At 39.8% G+C, this 12,273-nt stretch overlaps 1 protein-coding gene across 4 annotated transcripts in view; it reads left to right on the top strand.

Annotated features, from left to right (window-relative positions):
- Positions 1-1,829: 1,829 nt before the first annotated feature.
- C2H3orf84 (chromosome 2 C3orf84 homolog) overlaps positions 1,830-12,273 on the top strand; it is a 34,755-nt gene continuing 24,311 nt past the window's right edge. Inside the window, exons 1-2 of one of the 4 annotated variants that reach the window (XM_042454040.1) lie at positions 2,407-2,477; positions 3,745-3,869. The gene's annotated coding sequence lies outside the window, so the exon portion shown is untranslated. Of the gene's footprint in view, positions 1,990-2,406; positions 2,478-3,626; positions 3,663-3,744; positions 3,870-12,273 lie in introns of those variants that run through there. The other 3 variants (XM_042454041.1, XM_042454038.1, XM_042454037.1) reach the window with 3 other exon arrangements.

Genomic DNA, 12,273 nt, shown 5'->3' on the forward strand with positions numbered 1-12,273 from the left:
TGTTAAATTTTGTAAACCGCTATGATCTCTAAGGAATAGAGCTCTAGAAATAAACTTTCATTCATTCATTCATAGTAATATAATTCCACTTTAACTGTTATGTCTGCCTCCAGTGGAATCGTGGGATTTGCAGTTTAGGAAAAGGCATTTAGAAATCTCAGCCAGAAAACTATTAGGCCTCACTAAACTATAAACCCCAGAATCCCACAGGAGGCAGATATACCATTATAGCAGAAAAATAGTGCTATAAAAGTGCTATTATTCCACTGTATAGTGTGTAAATCCCCTGGTGAAAAGCAAGAGTATACGGTAATCTGTCCTGAAAACATTGATCCCCTCTACTCTCTCATCCATCCATCCATTCATTATGCTATGCCATGTACTTTGGATTATGCTTGTTGTATTCTTTATTATTTATTTCTGCTTTTGTATAATTATTTTATTGCTATTATGTTTGTTGTGCTACAATTGGTGGGGAGGCTATATATTTTTGTGTTTGATACCTTTCTTTTGTAATTTGCTTTGATTCCGCAAGGAAAAAAGCAGAATATAAATAAATCATTTTATTATCATCTGGCCTTAGGAGTGAGCACAAAGAGCTATAATGTCTGCTGGAATTTTGTAAGTTCTTTGAAATTGTTTTGCTTTGCTTCATCCTTTATATCCTTTGCTACAACATACCCCTAGGTTTTACCCTCGACTTATCCACGGGTCATAGCAAAATTCATAACGTTGGACCCAAAACTTGCCCTCGATTTATACATGAGGTCAACTCATAGTCAAGTATATACATTAAATAAACACTCTGCAGCTTTGCCATTCAACAGCAGAACGATACACAGATTAACATGTAAAACGCTTCCTCTCAACCAAAAGTGTGTGTGTGTGTATATACCGCACTCTTCCATGCCAGCATTTTTCTGACAATGCCAGCCGTGAAAGCCTTCGACTTCACATTTTAAAACTTTTGTTTGGTCGTGTCCTCCATTTTTGACTTGAACACCCTGCATTTTGTGGTGCCTTGTCCTCCTTTGTAGTTATTGAGACCTCTGGTCACTGTGAGTGGAGCTCACCTTTTTGCTCGCCTTTGGTTTCCTGCAACTGGCTGTCTTTCCCCCACAATTAAAAAGGGTTGTTTTTTTTTTCCTTTTAAAGGACTTTTAAAGGTGGACCTTCAGGGTTTAAAGGATAACTAGCAAAATTTAGGAGTCGTTGTTTTTTTCCACACGCTCAAAAACTGAAAGTATAACTGCACTACACTCTAAAAACCGTTGCTATTCCACTTTAACTGCTCTGGCTGCCTCTTGTTGCCTTCTGGGATTTGTAGTTTAAGGAAGGGCATTTAGAGAATATTCAGCCAGAGAGCTTAGGCCTCACTGGACTACAAACCCCAGAATGCAACAGGAGGCAGCTAGAGCAGTAAAAGTGGAATAGCAGCACTATTATAATATTGTAATATATAATACGCTATTAATAGTGTACAACACACACACACACACACACACAAGGCAATCCCTTCCCCAGGCTCCTCACCTTCCCCTTTTTAGGCAACCCCTCAGGAATTTTTTTTAAAAAGCTTTATTTGGTGGTACCCAAACTTCCAGGTGTTTTTGGGACTTCAACTCCCAGAAGCCCCAGCCAACTTGGCCAACAGTCAGGAATTCTGGGAGCTGAAGTCCAAAACACTTGAAGGCCCAACGTTTGGGAACCACTGATTTACTTATATCTCCTTCCTCACAGGAAAATGACTCCTTTGTTGAACTCCACACTCGCATCCCACAGTCATTCACTCCCTTGTCTGTGTCTCTGACTCCTTTCCCTCACAGAGATGTTTTCATCCCCTTTTCCATGGCTCAGAAACTTCCTTTTCTTAATGGGGAAAGTCACACTCTCTCAGCCTCAAGAGGATGGCAAACGACAAACGCCCCTCTGAACACAACAGGGTGACCAGTTGTCGTTAGCACAAAGGAGGACAAGGCACCTCAAAACGTAGGCCATTCGAGGGAAATGTGGGACATTACCAAATACACACACACACACACACACACACTATATGTATATGTGTGTATGCATGCGTGTATACACACACACACATACATACACATTCATGCTTCTTAATTGTGCCAAAATGGAAGACATTTTGCGATTCCTCCTCGACAAAAGGTTGAAATGTAGGACATGTCCTAGAAAAGGAGGACCTCTTGTCATCCTGTCTGAACGGGCTGACCAGAGGTCCTAATCACAAAAAAGGACAAGGCACCTCAAAATGCAGGGCATTCAAATGCCAAATAAAAGCCAAAAACATTACTATACACACACACACACACCATGCCAAAATGGAGGACATTTTGCAATTCCTCCTGGACAGAAGGCTGAAATGTAGGACACGCCCTGAAAAAGGAGGACCTCTGGTAGTCCTGTGCAGACAGGGTGATCAGAGGTCCTAACCACGAAAGAGGATAAGGCACTGCAAAAATGTAGGCAATTCAAAAAAATGGAGGACACCGCCAAATAAAAGCAAAAAATACTCATACAGAAATATAAATTCATGCTCAGCCATGCTCAGAATGGAGGACATTTTGAAATTCCTCCTGGACAGAAGGTTGAAATGTAAGGTATGTCCTCGAAAAGGAGGAAATCTAGTCACACTGTCTCTGAAGAAACCTACCAAAAAAAACCCAGGATAGGGTTGCCTTTGTTGTTTGTTGTTGTGTGCCTTCAAGTTGTTTCCAACTTATGGTGACCCTGAGGCAAACCTGTCACAGGTTTTCCTGGCAAGTTTCTTCAGAGGGGGTTTGCCATGTCCATCCTCTGAGACTGAGAGAGTGTGACTTGCTCAAGGTCTGCCAGTGGATTTCCATGACAGACGCAGGATTTAAACCCTGGTCTCTCAGTGTTCTAGTGCAACGCTCAAACCACTACACCTCACTGGCCCTCTTAGGGTTGCCATAAATAAAAAATGATTTGCAGACACACAACAACAACAACAACAACCTTATTTATATATCTCTTTATTTGGAAAATATCATATGAGTTCATTTTGTAGTAGAGGATGAGTCTCCCTTATCCGAAATGCATGGGGCCAGATGTGTTTGGGATTTCAAAGCTTTTCTGATTTTGGAATATTTGGGTATACATAATGAGATATCTTGGAGATGGGACTCATGTCTAAACTTGGCATTCATTATTATTATTATTATTATTTTATATCAAATCTCTCTGTCAGGATCGAGGCGGCTTACAATAAGGGTAAAAATACAACAATATAACAATGTAAAATAAAACCATGATTTCTCCCACCAATACAACAAGCATTTTAAGTGGCTGGTTTTATCTGATTATTATAATTATTTTACAGTTTCAATTTGTTTTTGTAGCATACTAAGGCTTTTTATTGTTTTAATTATAGTATACAGTGCTAATTGTATCTGTACACCAGCCTGGAGTCTGTAAACACGAGGGGTAGTTTTTAAATGTTAAATTAATAAAATACATACGGGGTAAAGAGAATTTCTATTTTGAGGCCCCGTTTTCTTGTACTGTGTGTCTTGAAACAAGAGCCTACTTGGTCACTGATATATTAATTAGCTTTATATGGTTAAGTTTCAGGGAAATATTGGAATTAAATTTGAACAACAACTTCAGTGACAAATCCCTCACAGGTAATTCACTAAGGAGATCTTCCTAACAACAGCTTATTTCTATTTGGAGATCACAAACCTCTTCTCTGCACTCTTGTTTCAGCTACTATTACTGGTGTTACTGATCCATGATGGTATTTTCCAGTTTGTTGAACTGGATAAGCACATCAACTGTTCACTCAAAATTGGCAAACTTGGGCTTTTCCTGGTTCCTTCACGATCACAAAGGTAATGACATATCAAAATTTGGTTGGCTGGATTTTTCTTCAACAGTTTCACCCAGAGATGTCTGGTTCATCTTGAGATTTTTCTATATTATTTAATAATGGGTGACTATGTGTTGCTGCGGGGCCTTATTATCCACTGGGGTTTGGTTCCAGGACCCCCAGTGGATACCAAAATCTGTGAATGCTGAGGTCCCATTATATAAGATGTCGTAGTGAAATGGTTTCCCTTATTTAAAATGGCAAAATCAAGCTTTGCTTTTTGGAATCTATTTTATTATACATATTTTTTCAAGCCGTGGCTGGCTGAATCTGTGGATAAAGAATCTGTGACTATGAAGGACCGAGTGTATTATCTGCTGCCTTACTCTGTCTTATCATAGAGCCAGTTCTGTACTAGCCACTTCACAAGAGAAAGAAAACACGCACATACAATTGTTGCCTAGTAACTGTGCTATTTACTATGTACTGTATGTTATTTAATAAGTGAGTTTGTGTACGTCTAGCAGATGTTAAGCATGACTGTTGCTTGACATTGACCTCCAAGCTCAAAACATTCATACTTTGTATCCATAGATTCATTATCCACAGATTCAACCATCCACAATTTGAAAATATTTTTAAAATGAATAAATTTCAAAAGGCAAAGCTTGATTTTGCCATTTTATATAAGGGATGCCATTTTACTGTTCCATTGTGTTTAATGGGACTTGAACATCCATGGATTTTGATATCCGTGACGGGAGGACCTGGAACCAGACCCCAAGGGCCTACTGTATATCTTCCCTCCAAAAAGGAAAAAAAAAAAAGTTAATATGGTTTAAAGTCAAAGGCTGGGAATCCTTCATAGGCTTCAAGAGTGATTTAATACTTAAATCACTCTCAATGGGGAATAGTGGGAATTATAGTTCATTGCCACATTATTCAGGGGTTCAGCATCTAGCACACGTAGAGAGGAGGGTACATTAGTCCCACTCTGCTCTTTAGATATTTCTAATGCCCGCTACTGCTGAAAAAAATTAGTTTCTGAAGAAGGGAACCTCTGTCTATGGCACTGAATGCATGGCAGGATACCACGGGCTAATCCCATAGTGTCCTGCTCATGGATCTGGCCTGTTTCCACCCCTGTCACTTGCTTGGGCCAGCACGACTATGGGTGAGTGTTCAGACTAGGCTAGAGCAACCTTGTTTGGTCACCATAAATCAGAAATGATTGAAGGCACACAACAACAGGAAGGAAGAACTTCCTGACAGCAAGAGCTATTTCACAGTGGAATAGATTACCTTGGAAAGTTGAGTGGACCTTTGCTATCCACTGGGGTTTGGTTTCAGGACACCCCCCACCCCCATAGATACTAAAATCTGTGGAAGCTCAAGTCCCATGAAATACAATGGCATAGTAAAATACTGTCTCTTTATCTAAAATGGCAAAATCAGGGTTTGCTTTGGGGAGTTTATATTTTGTTGAAATATTTTCAATCTGTGGATGCTTGAATCCGTGGATAAACAAAATCAGTGGATATGGGTGGCTGACTGTAGTGGGCTTTCCTTCATTGGAAGTTTTTAAACAGAGGCTGGATGGCCACTTATCAGGGATGCTTCAGCTGTAGATTTTCCATTTTGGCAGAAGGTGGTGACCTACTAACTGTATAGGTCTATGATTCTGTGGACTCCTAATTCTAGACATGGGAAGAGAATGGTGTAAGCAGTATGCATTCCCAACAGACAAAAAGAAAAAGGGAGACAGCAAAAGAGCTTTATGTCAGAAGCAACTCTTGCCTCTTGCAAATACTATGGTGCAAATGCACTAGGAAGAACCAGTGTGCCGTAGTGGTTTGAACGTTGGACTATGGAGACCATGATTTGAATCCTCCACTCAGGCGTGGAAACCCAGTACATGACCTTGGGCTATCTCAGCAAAGTGTTTGCAAAGGCAAACCCTCCTCTGATCAAATCTTGCCAAGAAAATCCCATGATAGATTTGCCTTAGGATCGCCATAAGTCAAAAATTATTGAAGACACACAACAGCATGCACTAGAACAATAGAATACTGAAGTGTTTTGGTAATTAAATTAGAATACTCCGTTCATTAGAGCCAGAGTGGTGGTGTGCTTTGGGCATTGGATTATGACTCTGGAGACCAGGGTTCAAATCCTGGTTCAGACATGGAAACCGACTGGGTGACCTTTGAGCAAGTCACACTCTCTCAACCTGTGGAATAGATTACCTTGCAATGGCAAACCCTCTCTGAAGAGACTTGTCAAGAAAACCCCATTTTAGGTTCGCCTTAGGGTTGCCATAAATCGGAAATAACTTGAAGGCAAACAACAGCAACAACAAACCCCTTTAATTTTGGCACCTTAAGAGATTTATCCCCTTTCTTTTTTTCTAGCACAGTAATGTAGGCTCATGGTGTGTGGTTTCATGTGGCTTCATCTGTACATTCCTAGTTGGAGTTTACATGTGCACTGGCAACATCCTGTGATTGGCTGCTATATAAAATCCAAAGTTTATTTCTGTTGGAAGTAATGGACAACATGGAGGAAAGAAGACTTATTTTGTTATAGTAAAGATAACCATAAATCAAGAAGGTACTATGTCCAAGCCAGCAGGAAGGAAGTAATAATGTATGGATGATCGATGTAATTGTATTTACTGTTATTGTTGTCAGCGTATGTATGGAAAGGAATGTATGATATTTTATATTTGTGTATTTTTAAAACCAAATAAAAATTAATTAAAAAAATAAAAATAAAATCCTACCTGCTGTAATGGCCGTAAAGATGACAGAAAGAGAGAGGCTAGGAGGCACTAATTTTGCATTCTAGCTTTTAATGCTGTGTTTCTAATTGTCCCAGGCAAAATAGTATGCTATGTGAGAACAGGGAACAGGTTTTATCCTTATAGGATCCTAGTTTATATTCCTCCAACTCATTTTTTCCACCTTGCACTAGCTGTTTCCTGATAATAATGCATTAAGCAGTCAGGTAGTCCCCCTCAGGCACATTGTGGACATCACTGAAACAAAAAAACTTTGTTACTGTATTTTTTTTACTGCTACGGATTAGGAGAGGTATTTATGGGATTTTCAGCTTTATATAGCAAAATAATGGTGGGTGAATTCTATGTGTCTTGACAGGTAGGTGTGTGGCACCATTTGCTGCTCTGTTTTGGACAAGATGTCTTGGACTGGCCCTAGTGCAAGGATTGCATCAGTGAACTTCCACCTAACCTCACCAATATAGTAGATTGCTCACCAGTGAACAGGGAATTGGGAGCAAACCCATCTCAGCCAGCAAACATTCATTGGAGATAGGATTGCACTGTTCGGTTCCTAATGAGCCATGGCATTAATCGTAGCTCCTGCAGTTCAGGTTTCTAGTTCGTTTTTCTATTATGTGCACAAAGCTCTTTGTAGTAGGTCCTGACAAAGGGCAGAACAAAACTGTGCAAAGGACATTTAATGTTGGCTGTCAGCCCCTCGTCCTTTGAAAATGCAGACAAGGCTTTGAGCCGGTCGCTTTTCCAGGTGACGTTCCAGCAAAGAAATCTATACCTGCAGTCTTTTCATTCCAGAGAGGTTAAATTCAAAGCAGGAAATCTTTGTCAGAAGTTAAGGCGATGAAAGAAATGAATATTTTCACACAATTGGATTTCCCTGCAGACTGCATTCTCTTGCAATGATAAGCCAGAATTCTTGATAATTCTGGCTCATACTGAACCAGGCATTGTGCTGGTATACACGACTCAGTCACTATCAGAGTAGGCAAGAGTGGCTAAACCAGGAGTGGGCACCAGTGAAGGGCTAGGGGGCCACATTAGCCCCCTATGATACCTTGGAGGACAGTACCTGCTCCTGATCAGCTTCTTACTAACAACTAATGGGCTATTGTGAGAACAGTTGTACAAGATAAGCCTTTTGTCCAGTCCAACATGGCTCTTCTTATGCTCAGATGAAAGGCTGAGATTTGTTCAGCTGTGGGCTCTTTAACAAGTGGGTGTTATACTTTTCTTATGGATATGTTCTGTTGCGTTTCAAATTGTGCTAAAACAGGCTCTTAATTGATTTCTTTTTTAGTAGCTGATCTCATATTGTATTTTAAACACTTTTATTTAATGTTACTATGGAGTTTATCACATGGGGGAAATCCTGTGCAGAAACAGGGGTTTAAAGCGGAAAAACCCCACAAAATTTTCACATTTTCATTGTTAAAGTGTTAATCCGAACGGAAAGTAGACAAGAGAAAATCCCAAAAGTAAAAAGGAGTGGCTTGTCTACTTTCTGTTTGGGTTAACCACATTTTAATAACAGCATGTGGGAAAATCAACCCACTTTTGTGGATTTTTTCCAGCTTTTAAATCCCGTTTTTGCATGGGATTTCCCCTATGTGATAGACTCCTATGAAAGCCAGCATGGTGTCATGTTGGACTCTGGCGGGTATCGTTTATTTTTCTGCTCAGCCATAGAAACCCATTGGCAAACCTCCTCTGAACAAATCTTGCCAAGAAAAACCCATGATAGGTTCAGCTTAGGCTCATCTTAAATTGGCAACAACAGGAAGGCACACAACGACAACATGACCTGGCTTGAGTTCTGTCTTTGGGAGAAAATCTGAATATAAATCAAATAAATAAACGAACTCCCAATTTTCTTTGTGGATCAGAAGAATTAAAGTTCCAAATCAAACTTGAAGCTGTGCAGTATCCACGATTCTATAGCTTCTAAAGCTTATACATGCAATCTGATCCAGTATGTGCTTGTTCAGAAAATGAATTTACCTACCAGAACAGGGGTGGGCAACCTTGGTGTGTCCTGGGGACTTCCCCCCCCCCCGGCTACTGGGATGATCTGGGGGATATATGGATTGCCAAAAATGTGGGGGAAAGTATAAATAAAACAAAACCAGAAGGGTCTAGAAGTCACCTCGTTGCTATTTTTAAATATTTAACTGTGCTAGAATACTCTACAAGCTGTTTAAAAATGTGAATCATCACTCCTGGAAGCTTACAGGTCAAGCAGTTGTGAGAAAAGGGATAGTCTTGAGGTGGGTCAGGGGCTGTAAAAATATTTTGCCTATCTTTGAATAAAAAGGTGTATTTAGGATTGCAGCATGGGGATGTATGGTCTCCAACTCATCCCAGTGGGGAACGTTTTGCATTTCACACCGTACAGTTGGCCTGACAGTCAGAGGACTATCACAAGGGGGAATCGGGAGTTTAAAAAGTCAGTATCCCCAAAAAATTGTGCGATCGCAGTGAAGAATTTCATATAATGTCGCAATTTATCCTAGGAATAACCAGCAATAAATCATTCATGGGGAAATCCCGTGATGGCTCTTTAAGCCCCTGAATTCTCCCCGATTTCCCCCCATGTGATGAAGTCCATAAGAGAGTGTAGTACAGGAGGCTCTACCCATTGTAATTTTACTGTTTACTTTAGCCTTGGGTGTTAAGACTTTCTGCATTTGTCTCATGTCAGAAGGGGATGCTAATGTGCAAGGAAAACCAATGTTTGTAATATAATAAACACCATGGGAATTTCATTTACTGGAGAAATTAGAGGGAGGTAAATTTTCCAATCACAACTGCTAGGTAAATAATCCATGAGCTACATATTCTCCAAGGGAAGGTTTTCAACCTTCGTTATACAGCTATAACAATTTATTAACTATTCATTGTTTCAATATGCTGCTTGAGAATTGAAAAAGCTGAGGTGGGGGGGAAGAATTACATTTCTTAACATTTTACTTCATAATTATCAATTTCCCTCCTCGGAATTAAACATTGAACTTAAAGCGGATGGATATTGTAATTTCTTGAGTGTGACGCTATGAACAGTGTACTGTAATACTAGGCTACGAAGACTGAGCAGCTGCTTCTCCTTTGTTTTTTTTGACAGTTTTCATATTTAACACTGAAAAGTATGTTTGAGGGGTTTAGTGCTAACTGTGCCACGGGTGAATTTGAATCTTGTTAATGAATGAAACTGAATGCATACATCTGAATATACAGATTTGCAATGAGGGTTTTGCATTCCCATTTTAAATCAGTTTGAACACAAGCGAATGTAATTTCTGCATTTAAAAAATCCAAAATCCATTTAATGGTCATACCTGAGATCATCAAGAGAGGCTTTATAGGCTATTCTGCAAGCAGTGGGATGCTATTGTGTAACAGTGCTGGTACCCATCCTCTGAAATAGCCTTTTCCCTATAGAGTCTGCAAAGTGGAGCTTGTGCTCAACTTTAAATGTATTCTGAAAACATACCTGTGTACACAGGCATTTCCCAGCTGATTAGGCGTCCTCTGTTTTGCATTATGTTTTACACTGTTGTCATTAGAAAGTCTTAATTTTTTAAGCAGTGTTAATATCATACTAAGTGTACAGTATATATCTAGGATAAGCCTCTTGGAGATTTTATTACACTGCGCAGCTATGAAACCTACTTGTAAATAAATAAAACATATACATTACGTCTGCTCAAAGATTGCCAGAACTCTGCATCTGGTGAGATGGCAAAGAAGAACAGCGTGGGGGAGAAAGATGTGGGAAAACGTTTGAGGGTTGATTCATGAACTCTGCACCCACCGGTAGGTTTTTTTCAATAGATTTTTTTCATTTAACAATTACCTGCAATACATAATTAAATCCATAACAAGTAAATATGCATGAGACTTCTGCGTGGAGATCTGAGGCAGAGGAAGCTAAGCAGCAGAATGGCCAATTAAATAATAGCTAATTAGTTAGTGAAGAGGAAATTGAGAGATTCTATGATGCAGTCGAGGAAGAAACTGACAATATACCATCACAAGATTTCATACTAAAAATTGGAGACTTGAATGCTAAAGTTGGCAACAAAGAAGAATAAAAAATAGTAGGAAGATTTGGATTAGAAACAAGAAATAAAACAGGAGAGCCTCTGATAGAATTCTGTGAGGCCAATAATCTATTCATTGCAAATACCTGCTTCATACAACCGGATAGGAGACTATACAGTTGGACATCACTAGATGATAAACACAAAAACCAGATAGACTACATAATCGGAAGTAGAAGATGGAGAAGCTCTATCCTTGTGGCCAAAACCAGACCAGGAGCTGATTGTGGCACAGACCATGAAGTGCTCATAACAAAAGTCATAGTTAAGCTGAAAAAGAAAGCAAAAACCATCATTATACCAAAATATGACTTGAATAATATTTCAGATGAATTCAAGGACATTGTAAGAAACATATTTGAACTACTGAGTATAATTGACCGGGAATTTGAAGAACTGCGGACAGAAGTCATGGAAGCTTACTGCACTATTCCTCTTGGTCCGTTCTGAGAACGGAACGGAAGGAGCAGGAACGAGTGCAGAACGAGTGGGGGACGGATTTTACCGCTCACACCAGTCCCTCATTCGTTCCGTTCCCCCTCTCTTCTGTTCTCAATCCGTTCCAGAGGGGGCAATTTTTGAGAACTGTTCAGAACAGTTCTCAAAAAGTGTTCCCTCTGGAACAGAATGGGAACAGAAGAGAGGGGGAACGAGTGAGGGACTGGAGTGTGCGGTAAAATCCGTCCCCCACTCGTTCCGTTTCCTGCCGGGCCGTTCTGAGAACGGCTCTGAAGACCTGTGCAGTAAGCTTCAAAGACATAATTAAGGACGAATGCAAGAAAACAACAACAGTGGCCAAAAAGAAAAATAAGAAACAATGGATGACAGATGAAACACTTCTTGCAATAAAAAAAAGAAGAAAAGCAAAAGCAAAGGGAGATAGGAACAAAGCCAGAAGTATGGACACAACTGTCCAACGTCTGACACCCAGAAATAAGGAGACATACTACAATGACCAATGCAGAGAAATAGAAGACAACAAGAAGAGAGATTCTTACCGGAAAGCAAGGCCTTTACTCCAGTGGAAGTGCCCACCCTAAGAGGATAAATTTACAAAAACCAAATGTAGGCAGAATCCTCAACAGGAAGCATATTTATTAAAGAAACACAGTCATCCCTCCATATTTGCGGCTTTGATATTTGCAGATTTGATTATTCACGGATTTCATTAATATGTTCTTTCTAGGACTGTCTAGGTCCTCCAGTGCAACTCTGTGGTCAACTTTAAAAGTTGCACCCAAAGACCATTTGTAGCTACTCCAGTGCCATTCAATGGTCAGTGTATGTTGGACATTGACCACAGAGTTGCATTGGAGGACCTAGAGATTCCTAGAGAGGTGTCCTCTCAGGTAAAAACAGTGTTTTTGTTATTTGTGTTTTTTCCATATTCACGGGGAATTTGTTCCCCTAACCCTAGCGAATATGGAGGGACAACTCATTCATTTTAAAATAATGGAAGCCACAGAAATGGATAAACTGACAGAAGTTCAGATGGACTCTGAAGAAACTGAAAAAGAATGGAATATTCC

The sequence above is a fragment of the Sceloporus undulatus genome, chromosome 2, assembly GCF_019175285.1.
Source record: "Sceloporus undulatus isolate JIND9_A2432 ecotype Alabama chromosome 2, SceUnd_v1.1, whole genome shotgun sequence".
NCBI classification, from domain to species: Eukaryota; Metazoa; Chordata; class Lepidosauria; order Squamata; family Phrynosomatidae; genus Sceloporus; species Sceloporus undulatus.